We start from the raw sequence: 14,716 nt of genomic DNA, 5'->3' as shown, positions 1-14,716 counted from the left end.
TTGTACTCTTTTTCCTTCGACTAGGGTTTTTTCCCACCGGGTTTTTCCTAGCAAGGTTTTAACGAGGCAACATGAGGGCATTACCCTTATGTCCCAAATAAAGTTGTACTCTTTTTCCTTCGCTTAGGTTTTTTCCCACTGGGTTTTTCCAAGCAAGGTTTTAATGAGGCAACCAATCTAGGGGCATGTGGTCTCCAAGAGGGAGTGTTGTAAATAATATAGGTGGAGCCCACATAAAGAGAAATGATGGTGTTGAGTATGGTAGTCAAAAGGGGAAATGATGGTTTTGGAAAAGGAAGGTTTGGAGATGCATTGTACATCCTCGGGAGGCCATTAGAATTGCCTATAAATAGGCTTCCCTTTCAGTTGAAAATGACACAACCAATTAGAAGAGAAGAGAGTCAGAGTCAGAGAAGAAAAGAGAGAGTAAGTTCTATGTAAGAAGAAATTCTGTCAGTGTAAACACCACAAAGAGCAAATATAATTCCACTCCATATATACTCCCAATATTTAGTGGTACTTCTCATATTCTCTGATTATTCTATTTTATAACAAAAACCAAATTATTTTATAAACAGAGGGGTGAGACCCACCCATCCCTTCCACCTCCGCCTCTCCCTTCTGCAACCCATTGGTGCAAATTTCATGAGTTTGTGCGAGAAAGAGGGGTTTGAGGAAAGGGCTCTAGGTTTCAAACAACCCAGATTTGAAGTGGGGCATGGAGGTTGGTTGGAGATCAAGAAAGAGGGTGGCGATGGTGGACATTAGGTTGCGATGCTAGTAGGGTTCAGATCTAGGGTAGGAAATGGGGTTGTCACTGCCTGCTAGGATTTCAATTGAGAATTTGGGTGATGGTTTGTTTTATTGGTTGTTGTTGAAGCAACATAGGGTTTGGGTAGAGATAGAAGGTCCAACAAAAAAATTAGACATGTTTGCACAGAGAGAGAGCATTGGAATGGCTGAGCTGGGGATGGGGAGTTATTATTCTGGGTTGGTGAGATGAAGGGTTGGCTGTGATAATTGGCTGTGTAGAGTAAAAAAAATTAGGGGGAAGATAGAGAGAGTGTGGTGGTTGTGGGAGGGTAGGCTACTGAGAGGGGAGGCGGCTGTGGGGAATGGGGTGGTCTTGGGTTCGGGGTTGGGTTGCCAAAGGGGATTCGGCGACGATGGGGATATGGATGGTCTTGGGTCTTGGGGTGGGTTTCGAAAGGGGAGATGGCTACGGCTGTGGGGAGGGTTTTTTTTTGTTTTTTTTTGTTTTTTTTTTCTCTATTTTTTCTTTAATTTTTTCCAATAATTTAACATAAAATTGGATGAAATGTTGAGAATTTGGACGGCAAGAGGGAAATTGAGAATAAAATTTAGTTCAAGTCCTTAATTTTTTTTTTAGGTATGGGGGTAAATTAATAATTAGGTACAAATTCATGGGGTAATTTAGCGAAATACCTTTAAAAACACAGAGGTGATGAGGGAGCTCGAATGGTAGAGAGAGGAAGATAAGGGAGAAAAGGGAGGCAACGGCGGCGGAAGTTGAGGAAGGTCTGCTGGTGGGGGTTTGGGGTGGGGGGTAGGGGTGTGGGTGAAAAAACAAAAAGGGGGGAGGGGAGAAAAATCTGGTGATATGCATTTGATTTGTCTGCTGCTTCGCTTATTGAGCTCGTTGTTGTTGGTTTCCAAGCTTACAGAAGACGAAAATTATTTGGCGAACTTAAAAATCTTTTGTTATTTGTCTTATTCCTTACATTTACTAGGCCATCCCACATTTCAAGATTTAAACAGTTTGGTTGATAGATATGGTGGCGTTTGTGTAAATAATCTCGCGGGAGAATATTCGCTTCTTGATCCTTCAACCTTCGATATTCCTTTTATATCTTCCTCGTTTCTTGTAAAAAAGATTGGAGTAAATAGACCACACCCCGGGGGTGTTGGCCAAAGGCCCTCCGATGCCTAAATTAGTTCGAGTGTTTGTAGGAAAACAATAGCTAAGCAAATGGTACGGAGTTGTATGTAGGGTGTGAACCGGGCAGCCGGAGCCGTGTGTGGTGGTCGGAGCAGTGTAGAGAAAATATGGAGTGGAGAGGGAGAGAGAGCTTAAGATATTTTTCTCGGGTATTAGGAGTAGGTTTAGATGTACCTTGAATGATGAATAAGGTCGTTTACTTATAGGAGCCTAGGGGATAGGGTTTCGTAGAAAATATGCTGAGTTTATTCTTTACCCAAGTTCATAGGATCGAGTCAGACTTGATTATATCTCTTTAGTGAAGGTAATATTTGATTTAATGATATTATCTTCTCTTTATTAAGATAATATCTAAATTAACGATATTATCTTCTCTTTATTAGGATAATATCTAAATTAATGATATTATCTTATTAAATAAAGATAATATCTTATTAATTAAGATATTTATCCCAATTAATTAATTGGCTAGATAAAATGGTTCAATTAATTAATTTAAAAGATAATCTTCTTTTCCACGTGGCGTGCCGCGATTGAAGACTGAAATATTTGCTCCCACAAATGCCCCCCAGCTTCTGCATGGCACTTGTGTGGCATGCAGGAGATAAAATTATTTTTACAGCTCTCCAATTGCGTCTGGGCTTTATTCTGTGAGTTGGACTCCTTTGCAGATCGGATTCCCAATTGGAGTAGGCTTCTGACTGTTCTTGGAGTTGGACTCCAGTAGGAATGAGCTTGCGATTCCTTCTTGACCCGGGTTGTCCAACTCGTATAAATGCATGGCTTATCTTCACTCTTTCTCACATCGCAAACTTAACTTCTCTACTTTCTAGCTTGAGAAAGATCTTGGAGAATTTGTATTGCTTGTCGAAGAGAGGAGTTGCCATGCATCCTAAGGTAAGTCGAGCACGTATATTTTTTATTCATCTTCTCTCTTTTCACTGTGAGGACCAACTGGGTAGGACCGGGATGGTTGTCGTCGTGACTGATAACCAAAGACAGTTGAAGTTGCGGTACCCGCTAGTGGCTGTTGAGCGAGTATCAAGAGTTGGTAGTCTGCCCCCTGCCCATGATGTTTGAGAGATGAAAGAAGAATGGTCCAGACTCTAAAAATTTGCCGGCTAGATAGGTAGAGTGTTCTGCCGGACCGCCCCTCAAAAAGGAAGGCTGATGTCAAGCCTTCAAGAAATGAAGCTGCCACTTCGCGGGTGAAGGATGTGTCACCGTTAAGGAAGAAGCCAATGATCCCTTCTATTGAGAAGAGTCAAGTAGGAGCTGTTCCCGCGTTATCTGCCAGGGTCAAACATCTTGTTGGTGCAGGTAGCAAGAAGATTAGCGATATGTGCAACATTAGGGATGTTCCCCTTAAGCCTCTTGCTGATGAGTTTGGAGATCGTGATTTGCTTCGTGAAGTAGTCCGTGCTCGATCTAGTTCACCTGCTGGGAGGCAAAGAAACGCAGATATTCTTCTTCGAAGTTCGGTTGTCTACACCAGTCAAATGATGAAGGTCGAACTGGGAGGTCTTTTCATCTACCCAACCATCATGATCCAACAGTTGAGACAGGAGCAATCAAGCGTGGAGTAGCTTCAGCGTCGTTGACATATTTGGAGGTGACGATGGCGGCGACCACCCAGGCGAAGAGCTCTTCTGCAACGTCAGCAGCTGATCCCAAGATGGATAAGTCCACAGTTGCAGGGGATGCATGCATGTCTGATATGCTCAAGATGAACTTTTTGTCAAGTCCATCCACTTGTGGTGAGCTGGTTGATCAAATCCGTTAGGCTGGAGATCTTGGTCATTTCTCAAGTCTTCCTTGGAAAAGCAAAGGGAAACAACATTTCATCTGCTTCAAAAAAAAATGTGATGGTAGACGTCACGAATCAGGCAAGTGGAGCTGCTGAGAGCGTGGCTGATCATGTCAATGAGTGTGGCACCTGCATCTCCCCTCGTCGGAAAAAATCCATGGAGGTGCTCAAGGTTTTAAAGCGTTATGTAAGGGGTCTGGAAATCGCCTTAAGGAGCCAATCATTTGGTAAGTTACACATACTAGCATGGTTCAAGGCGATGCGAGGTGCACGATGGATTGCAGAGGTGTCTCTAATGGAGGCTGAGGCGATGGCTCACGAAGGGAAGAAGATAACTATATGCCCTAATTTTCTTTTTCACAAACGACGTCGTCTTTTAATTTTTGTTTAATGAAACGCACGTTTCACTGAAGTTTATTAAAAGTCAAACTCTACCATTTTGGTGAAATAAAATTCCTTTTCAGTCCCAAACTCTGACAAAATTAATAAACAAACAATAAATGAATAAAAACCTAACTTACAGCCCAACTAGTTAAAAGTGAAATGTTGAGTCTTGATCACTGCAGCATATATGTATGTATAATTCTACAAACCTCCCCTAGCTTATTCTTATTTCTTTAGCAACTCAGCCTAGATAAAAATAGTTTTAAGATTGATTATTTTGTTTCAATTACTTGATTATAGCTATTGTAATATATATTTCATTATAATAATTATTTTAATATGTTCTTTATTTTTATTTTTTTAATTCTGTCCTATTAAAATGTTATTATTCCTTCTTTCAAAACTTTCTGGATCCGCCACTGATTATAAGGGCATCGTTGTCGCAGCTTTTGGCTTGCATCAGTAATACAACTTGTGCAACGTTTGCGTGAGATTTTATTCCAACATTGCACGAATCCATACACAACATGAGTAGTAAATCATCCATATTGGCCCTTCAAGCTAGTTCCGTATCCATTTGAGAGAGGGTGTTTTAGATAATGTAATCATTAAGGCATCCAAATTAACCTCCTAAGGCCCCTTACCTGGAAATTCTAGCAGACTAAACATTCATGCCCCACCACTGGAGAATAATCAAAGGTCTCTGCATGCATAAAACGAGGAAAATATAAAAGTGATAAGAGAAATTAGTATTGGTTTTAAGCGAAACATGCTCAATAAAATTGAACTTATTCAAATACTTGCGAAAGAAACTACTGAAGTTGAAGTCTAGATGAACAATTATATATTTATATATAATATGTTAATGTAATTCGTCATTTTCTTTTTCAATGCATCAGTTGGCTAATTCCTGCTGCAAATGCCATGTTGTTATTATAGTATATAAGAAATCAATATTCAAAGTTGGATTTAGCTTGATTTAAACTAGCCAAGAAGTCATAACCAAATAGAGCGGTTGGAATGGCTCTTAGTATGTCACCAGATGCACATAACCAAGTTGTTTTTAATTCCCTCGGTTTATTCTTAGTGGGAGAGAATGAGTAGAGATATGTTTAGTCTTCTGAATGTTTTTAATTCCCGCTGTTTCTAGTATTAGATGTTCCCTCTGTTGCAATACAATACATTTCTGATGATGATTTACATGTTTCAAAGATATTGGAATGGCCTTCAAATTTTGTTCTAAAAAAAACCCTTACCTTGATATGAGAAATTAAAAAATCTTTTAAGAAATTTGGCTTTCAAAGTCATGAATGTTGCAATTTCCTCCAATCGATAGCTTTCAAATTCCAAATAGGGATGGCAATTTTCTCCGTAGGTAAGGGTCTTCGTGGGGATTCGACCCTAATAGTTCGGGTATGAAGGACAAAAAACGGGTATAGGGACGGATACGGGAAATTCTTTGGGTGTGATGTTTGGGGAGGGGTGGGGATGATATTTTAATCCCCAACCCGAACCCTCCCCGTTTAGAATATATATATTTTGATGAGGTATATAAATATGCTATTAAAGTGATTGTACCGACTAAGTTTTATATTTTATATTATTATACTATATACTTATATAATTTATGCAAATCTTAAGCCATAATTCTTATATTGTCTTGTAAGTATGTATTATTTATATTCATTATCTTGTCTTAGTAAGTTTTTTTATCTTTCAACTAAGTAGTTATATATTAGTTTTTTCTTCTCTAATGGGGCAGGTCGGGGAACCCATTTCCCAACGAAGGTGGGGATGGGGAATCCCCGATATGAATATTGCGAGTATGAAGGCGGAGATGGGGGAAAAAAGCTTAACAGGTATGGGGATGAGAATGACATACCCACCCCCAATTCGACCCATTGCCATCCCTAATTCCAAATACACTACAGCAATTGATTGCTATCGCTAAATGTAGTCATCAGCGGAAATGGGCTTGGTCGTTTAATTTTCTTCAGTGGAGGATTTACAACCCAACTTCAATTACTATACATTAAACTAAAAGAAGAAACCAATAAAAAGACCAGATTACAAAGACATAGGAAGAACTGAGAGAGAGAGGAGTTGAGAGGGGAGAGGGGAGAGGAAGATAGAGGTAACGGTGTCAGTTTTATAAAAAAGAAAACAAATTTATTGTAGGTAATGTGACATACTCATAAGCATTGGATTACTTAAATGGTCTAGATTTTATGAAATGCGGGTAAATGCACGATCTCTAAATGCAGAGGCTCAGAATCCATTACAATCATATTACATATTCCCAACCCAAAAGAAATGAAATAACCCTGTGTTTGGATGAAGTAATCTAAATTTTTGTAGAAATTTTGAAATAATGAGATTTAAAACTCCTTTATTTAAATTCCTTAAATTGAAATTCTATTACTTGGGTGTCGTCTGTCTGAAACTTAGAAAATGACATGAATCATAAATTCTATTGTTTGGAAAAATCACAGAATTTGTTTAGAAATTTTCATATCACTAATTCCATGTTTTGTAGATTTTTTTAAAGGCAAAAAGTCACTTTTGGTCCTGTAGTTTACTACTTTTATCACTTTGGTCCATATAGTTTCAATTTGATCAATTTTGTCTTTGTAGTTTCAATTTGAAGCAATTCAAGGACAATCCTCAATTTCTGTCAAAAAATTTTAACTTCTGTTAGTTGTAGAGGGGTAATTTGGTCAAATAAATTATTAAAAAATTCATTCATTTTAAAAATAAATATTAAAGAGAAATAAATATATATAAAAACTCAAATTGAAAACAACAAAACAAAACAAAAAAAAACCTGCCAAACCCAATTCCACCCAACTCCCCACGCTCCAAAAATTTAAAACATAAAAAACAAGAACAAGACAAATATATCTTAAAGAATCAAATAAAATAAAAATTCAAAAAAGTAAAAACAAGAACAATAAAGCCAAACCCAGAAAACGCCATCCCCATCTCATCTTCCCCCAACCCCAATACCCACCACATAGAATTCCTGGAAACATAAAGGCAGTCTTTAAGGTATTCCTCTTCCACTCTATACCGCTGAACATTTTGTACAACCGTGCAGAGGAATAACCAGCAAATAAGCCCATGAAAACCCACAAGAGAACCATGGCAGTCATGAGACCTCGGTTGAAAGGAGACAAAAAGCCCAGCAATGCAAATATCGTGGTTACGAGTGTCATTCCAAAGATCTGAAACCCCGTCCCAACGTAAACGCGAAGTAAGAAAAAATTTATTGGAGCCCTATAAACATCTCCATTAACAAGCTTCCATCCAGTTTCTTCTTGAGCCTCCTCTTGGGTGTCCAATTCTTTCGATCAGGGTGGGAGGAACTGACAAGCGTGTCTTCCACTCACCCATGGTGACGTCGTCCTCCTCTTTCTCGTCAGAGCCAGAGCCATGACAGATGTGGGTCGAGTTTCTCCCAGAGCTCTATCGATGGGTTGGTTGGATTACGACCTGGTCGGCCTCGCCTCCATTAGCTTGTCAGATCTGGTGGAGCGATAGAGAGGAGAGAGGGGTGGATCTGGGTGCGTCGTGTCGGGGATGAGTACGGGGAGGTGGGTTGGGTTTGGCTCGCTTGTTTTTGTTTTTTGTTTTTTGTTTTTCAATTTGAGATTTTTATTTATTTATTTTTAAAATGAATGAAATTTTTTAATAATTTGTTTGACTGAATTATCCTTTCACAACTAACAGAAGTTTAAAAAATTTGACAGAAATTGAAAATTATCTTTGAATTGCTTCAAATTTAAACAGCAGGGATGAAATTAACCAAATTGAAACAACAGGGACCAAAGTGATAAAAGTGACAAACTATAGGGACCAAAAATGACTTTTTGCCTTTTTAAAATATAAATTATAGTCTAAACTACTCTAAACAATCTCATACTAGTTTTAAAAAAACTAGAGTACTACTAAACGAATCATAAAATTAACTGAGTACACCCTATGATTTAAGTACACACTAATATTTTAATTAAAATGTAAAATTAACTAAGTACACCCTATGGAACTACCAAAAATACCCCTGATACACCTTAATACTTGTAGCATTATTTTATAGTTGATTCTCAGCTTGATTTTTTTTAATAATGTTTATAAATCTTTGACTTTTCATATGATTTTCAGCACCCTTCTAAAAGTTGTCCTATAGATGTGTCACCGAAATACAGTTTCTGTAGATGTGTCACCGAAATACAGTTTCTTTCTTCTTTATTTTTAATAAATCTTTTATAATATTTTATTTGTTGTCCAAATCATAATATTATGTTGGTAACTTTGTATGTATTAGACACTTTTTTCAGGAACAGTTGCTGAAAATATTGGGTACAGGGATCTGTTGGCAAAAATTAACATGAAAATGGTAGAGGATGCAGCACGAACTGCAAATGCAGATGAATTTATCAGAAATCTCCCAGATGGATACGAAACCAACATAGGACCAAGAGGCTCAAGTTTGAGTGGAGGTCAGAAGCACGCAGGAGCACACAGTTACACCATGTATACAAGCTTATATGCAAAATTAAAGACTAATTGGATTCTAAAGTGTACATAATAGATTGAAACATGTTACTCACATCAAGAAACAGCAAGAAGCTCTCCAATCAATATGCAGGGAAATAGTTTTGAAAAGAAAGAAGGAAGGCTTCATCTGCTCCAAGCCATTCTGACTCACAGATCATAAAGATAGGCACCAAGTAATCTCTTGATTAGGGTTGAATATGGTTAGAATGGTATACTTATTAAAATTATATTTGTTTCACAATTCCATATATCCTTTTTGGTCATTTTATATTAGGGTAAATCAGTAATTCAATATATACATTTATAGTAGGGTGTACTAAGTTAATTTTAGGGTTCATTTAGCAGCACTCAAAAACTATTGTCTAAACTACTCAAAATTTTCTATATTTTATTCTTTAAAAAAACTATAGTTTATGCTTTAAAATATAAACTATAGTCCAAAAATCCAAATGCATTATCAGCCAAAAATCATTTTCAAAAACCAATCATTTCAAACAAGCCAATCATCCACAAAAACTCTCAAAAAAATCCACTCATTTCAAATTGTAGGATATCCAATTTGAGCGCTTCTCATGGGAGATTTTAAAAAAATGCACCCTTTTTTGTGTTAGTATTCAACAAAGAAAACGCTTTATGATACCAAATTTGGGGTCTCCTTAATGGCATCCCACATATAACTTTACCACTCTCTCTCTCTTTCCTTTTTTTCCAATAGGTTATGAACTCCCCAAAAGTCAGTGGCAATTGAATCAATGCTAAGGCTAATTCTTTCCATAGCTTGTTGGGTGGTCTCATTTGAGATAGCATTCCCTTCCAATTATGTTCTAATTCGTTTCTTTTGGCTTGAGCTTTCTGAGGGACCTTCCCAATTATTTGTCTGAAAGGGGGATGAAGAAGAATGTCTGAGTGGTGGATCTGGGTGTGGTTGTTCATTATGATTTGGTATAAAGACCTGACTGTCAACAAAGTCTTGTATTCCAACATGTCTATCTTCCATCCTAAAAGTTCTTGCATCAGTATTATCACCCAATCCTAATGAGTTTCTTCTAATAGCAGTTGCATTTCCAATTACAATTTACAAATCCTCATAGTCCTCGCAAGTTTTTGTTTGAAGGCTTGTGTGACTTGGGTAGGACTATAACAAAAATAATAAAATAATAATTATTTATTAACAGAGTTATGTATTCAAGTTACCAAACAGAATTATTTAAAGAAAATTTAATAACCTAACCTTAAAGTAGTCTGCCCAAACTTCTTCAGGAGCAGTGAATTTCTTTTTAGTTAGATCACACCAGACCTAAAGCTATGACGAATAAGCTGTGAACATTTAGTATTCTCTTTCAAAGTATTTCAACCGACTCTAGTATTGAGAATAGGTTTTGTGACACCTAAGTTTTTCATTAATTTTGGGGAGTATTTTGGTTTCTACAGTTGCCGTGCTTAGCATGCCATTAGCATCAAGCATCCATGAGATGTAGTATTAACCATGAGTTGCAACAATATTCTGCTCTCTTCCACACTCCAAGCGTTATAATCTTGCTTTTCCTTCTCTTTTTCAGTTACTTGTTGTGCATTTCCACACTACATTTGAGTGGTGTATCTATGAATTTTATCATATCAATCACAAATAAAGCATAAAAAATACACAAAATCCACAAAACAGTACAGACATTAAAAGATAATTATCAAAACCATGCTACAGGGCTGGACGTTCTTATCAAGATAATTATCAGAACAATGTTCCCTATAGAATTAAAAGGGTAGCTATAGCTTCCAACTAAACATGGATGCTACCATTAATAAGAATTATTCTCTTTGTTCATCGAGTGTTCGGTCATTCAACAAATCAGAGTTTGAACTAAACTGCACAATAAAGTTGAAACATGCAATCAAGATCTCACCCTTGTGCTAAGAACTTGGAACCAAGAAGAACTTGGAACCAAGAGATTTTTGGTGCTTTATTCCAGAAGAAAAAAAGAGCTTTGGCAGAAGGTGTAGTCCCTATTTTTGGAATCTCGGAAAAAAGGTCATTAATGAATACAATAATATTTTGGCTCAGGAGGAACTTTTTTGGAAACATAAATCTAGAAATTTGTGGTTACACGAAGGAGATAAAAATAAAAAAAATTTCCATTTATCTACTATAGTAAGAAGAAAAAGAAATAAATTGGAAGGGTTGGAGAATGAGGCTGGTCAATGGATTAAGTCCAAGGAGGAAATGAAGGAAATTGTTATTCGATATTTTGAATACATATTCTCAGCCAAACCTTGTAGGGCCAATTTGAATATTCAATGTGGTTTTCCTCATATTCAACAAAGAAAAATCTTAATAGCCCTGTTTCTGCGTTGGAGATCCAAAACAGCGTATTTGCTATTGGGAGCCTTAAAGTCCCCGATCCTGATGGCATGCCTGCAAACTTTTTCAACATGCTTGGGATATTTGTGGCAGGGATCTCGCGTGCTTGGTGCAATATTATTTTAATTGTGGGAACATTCCTAAGGGACTCAATAATACATTGATTTCTCTAATTCCTAAAATGGACAAGCCTAGCTCTATGAAGTAGTTAAGGCCTATAAGCCTATGTAATATGATCTATAAAGTCATTTCAAAGATTATTGTTTCTAGAATACGGTCTCTCATGAATAAGCTGGTGTCTCCCACTCAAGTGAGCTTTGTACCAGGGAGACAGATTGTGGATAATATTATTATTTCCCAAGAGATTTTGCATAAATTTAAAGGAGCCAAAGGTAAGAAAGACTCACGGCATGGAAGGTGGATTTAGCCAAGCTTATGATTGTCTACAGTGGGATTTTATCAGAGCCACTATGCAGGAAATTGGGATATGTGGTAAGTTTCTTGATTTGATCATGAGTTGTGTTAGTACTGTTCAGTTCCAAGCTTTATCCTCATATCTTTTTGTGCTATGCCTCGAGAAATTAGTTCACATAATACAACAACATGTAAGAATGAAACTTTGGAAAACAGTTTTGGCAGCAAAAAAGGGGCCCCATATTTCCCATTTAGTTTTTGCAGATGACTTGATTCTCTTTGGCGAAGCTTCTCCAAAACAAGCCACGATTATGAGGAAATGTATTGATTACTTCTGTCAGATGTCGGGGCAATTAGTGAGTTTTGAGAAGTATATGGTGTATTGCTCTCCTAATGTTGACAAATTTAAAGATTTGGAGATTTCTCAAATATGTGGCTCTCCCTTAACCACTAATTTGGGAAGATATTTGGGTGTTCCACTAATTCATGGAAGAGTCAGTACGGGGACTTATTGGGGTGTTGTTGATAACGTTCAAAGAAGACTTGCGACATGGAAGACTGAATCCCTTTCTATGGTTGACAGAGTGACATTGATCCAGTCAGTTACTGCTGTTATCCCGGTTTATACTATGCAAACAGTGAAATTACCGATGACAGTTTGTCAGGAGTTGGATAGATTGAATAAAAATTTCATTTGGGGTACAACTGATAGAAGGAAAGTGCATCTTGTCAACTAGAGTACTATTTGTTGTTCCAAGAATAAAGGTGGCTTAGGGTTGAAGAAGACGGAGCATGTTAATCAAGCTCTTCTTGCAAAAACTGGATGGAGACTGATGAAGAAAGATAATGGTTTATGAGCACGTGTGCTTAGTGGGAGATACTTACAAAACCATGACTTGCTAATTGGTGGGAAATCTAAAACCTTAGGTTGCTCTAGTACTTGGAGAGGATAATTTTTTGGTGCTCAGGCTCTAGAGCAAGGTCTTGTGTGGCATGTCGGAAATGGGCAAAAGACCAGGTTTTGGCTTGACAATTGGTTAGGGATTGGCCATCTACTTCTTCATGCTCAATGCTCCACTCCGAATGTTCTTTTGCAGGTAAAAGTTTACCACTTTCTCGATGTCAATGGGTGGCGATTGGATCAATTAAGTGGTTTATTACCTGAAGCAATCCTTAATAATATTATTGGTATTCATGCTGTGAAGGATGGGGATATTGAAGATAAAATTAGATGGGGTTTTATTGCTGATGGTAAATTCTCGGTCAGTTCTACTTACCATAATATTACTAATCAATTTGGTTCAAAGGATTGGAGATGGAGTTTTTTTTATGGAAAATCAGTGCTCCCCCCAAAGTCCTTCATTTCCTTTGGAAGGTTTGCCATAGGAAACTTTTGACAAACAGTCACAGAATTCATATAGGCCTTTCCTTTGATGCATCATGTCCCAGATGCTCTTGCATTTGTGAAGATTTGAACCATTTATTTAGAAATTGCTCGGAGTCTGCTGCGTTGTGGAGGAAGCTTAACATGGGTACAAATGGTTAGTTAGTTAACTTGAATGATTTTTGGGATTGGTTGATGTTGAATCTAAAGTCTAATAAAACAGACTTCAGGGGGAATACCTATAGCCATCTTGTGGCGTTTTCCCTATTGAATATTTGGAAAAGGAGATGTAAGGGTGTTTTTGAACCTGACTCTCATCTTGATACGCCTCTAGAGATCGGTGTTCTTAGAGATCTAACAGAGTGGAAAGATACGATTAAGGTGAAGGCTTATAAGCCTAGTAAGCAACATATCTTGGTGAGGTGGCAACCTCCTTCGAAGGGCAAATACAAATTAAACACTAATGGTTGTAGATCTGAGGATGGTGCTATTGGAGTTGGGGAGTTGTCAAAGATTACTTTGGTGCTTGGCTGGGTGGCTTCTCTGCAAACATAGGCTTTGGGCAAGTTCTGCAAGCTGAATTATGAGCTCTTTACCATGGAATTGTTTTGGTGTGCCACAAGAAATGGTTTCCACTTCATATTGAATCTTATTCTCAAATTGCTGTGCAAATGCTTTCTTCAGAGTTGGATGAAGAGCATCCATACTATAGTTTGGTGACTAACTGCCAGAAAATGCTTAGGTCCAAAGACTCTAGTATTTCTCATAAATATAGAGAAGGAAATTGCCTTGCAAATAAATTGACAACTCTGAGCTCAAAACTAGATTTTGGGTGTAGATTTTGCGAGGGTGTGCCTGAAGGGTTTGTACATTATCTACTAAAGATTTGAGTGGGGTTGCTAGACCTAGAATGTTGTTTATGTACTTTTGTTTCCAAGCTTCAGCTCCCTTAGAACCACACCTATTAAAAAAAAAAAAAAAAGTGGAATTTGAAACATGCATCGATTCAGCAACACTTCTTTCATATAGTTTTACTCAGTCCCGATCTCTTGGATCACAGGAGCCCAAGAGATTTGTGATCACCCACCATTGGATGTAAATTCAATAGTTCAAAAAAGTTTTTTAAAATGAGTGCAAGAGTGAGTGAACTGTTGAATTTACATTCAACGGTGAGTGACCACAAATCTCTTAGACTTCTGTAGTCCAAGAGATTAGGACTGTAATTTTACTATTACTATATAAAGTTGTATATAGATATTTGAGAAGAAAAAAAAAACCCAAGCATAAACCCTAATAACATGCAACTTCAAACTAAACCCTAATAACAAGAAAAACATGATGAAGAAAAATCATGAAAAAAGAAAACCCAACGAGGTATTTATCAAAGAAAAAACAAGGAGCGTACCTTCATAGATGAAGAAAGGATGTTCGTCTTCTGCAGAGAGAAGCTAGGGCGTATGCAAAGAGAAAAACTAGCGTCTGATGAAATCCTTAGGGGAGAGGTTGGATTTAATATGGTCTTTGTTATTTATTCCTCTCACATTAAACCCTACCCAAATTTATCACTCAATAAAATCCTTCAAAATGTATGACTTTTTAAATATACCTAGATTTTATTGAACTTTTTTATAATCCTAATTAAATACACCCATATTTGTATGGACTTTTTTAAAATTCATACAAGTCTGGATTGAACACACCCAGACTTGTAGAAACTCTTTTAAAGTTTTTATAAATCCAAATTGAATATACCTGAGTTTTTAAAATCTTGTAAACGCTCTAGAATCCTAATTGAATACACACCCCAAACTAATCTTAACTTAGATGGAGGGAGAATCAAACTTGAGTGGAAGG

At 37.2% G+C, this 14,716-nt stretch overlaps 1 long non-coding RNA gene across 1 annotated transcript; it reads right to left on the bottom strand.

The window, feature by feature from the left end:
• Positions 1–1,667: 1,667 nt before the first annotated feature.
• On the bottom strand, positions 1,668–8,660 carry LOC117632661. Its single transcript, XR_004586502.1, has 3 exons — positions 8,478–8,660; positions 2,322–2,329; positions 1,668–1,678 (listed from the first exon to the last, which is right to left on the bottom strand). It is a non-coding gene; the product is annotated as an uncharacterized LOC117632661 (long non-coding RNA).
• Between the last annotated feature and the right edge of the window lie 6,056 nt (positions 8,661–14,716).

Source organism: Prunus dulcis, chromosome 6 (assembly GCF_902201215.1).
Source record: "Prunus dulcis chromosome 6, ALMONDv2, whole genome shotgun sequence".
Lineage (NCBI taxonomy): Eukaryota > Viridiplantae > Streptophyta > Magnoliopsida > Rosales > Rosaceae > Prunus > Prunus dulcis.
This window is presented reverse-complemented; position numbering and strand designations above follow the sequence as displayed.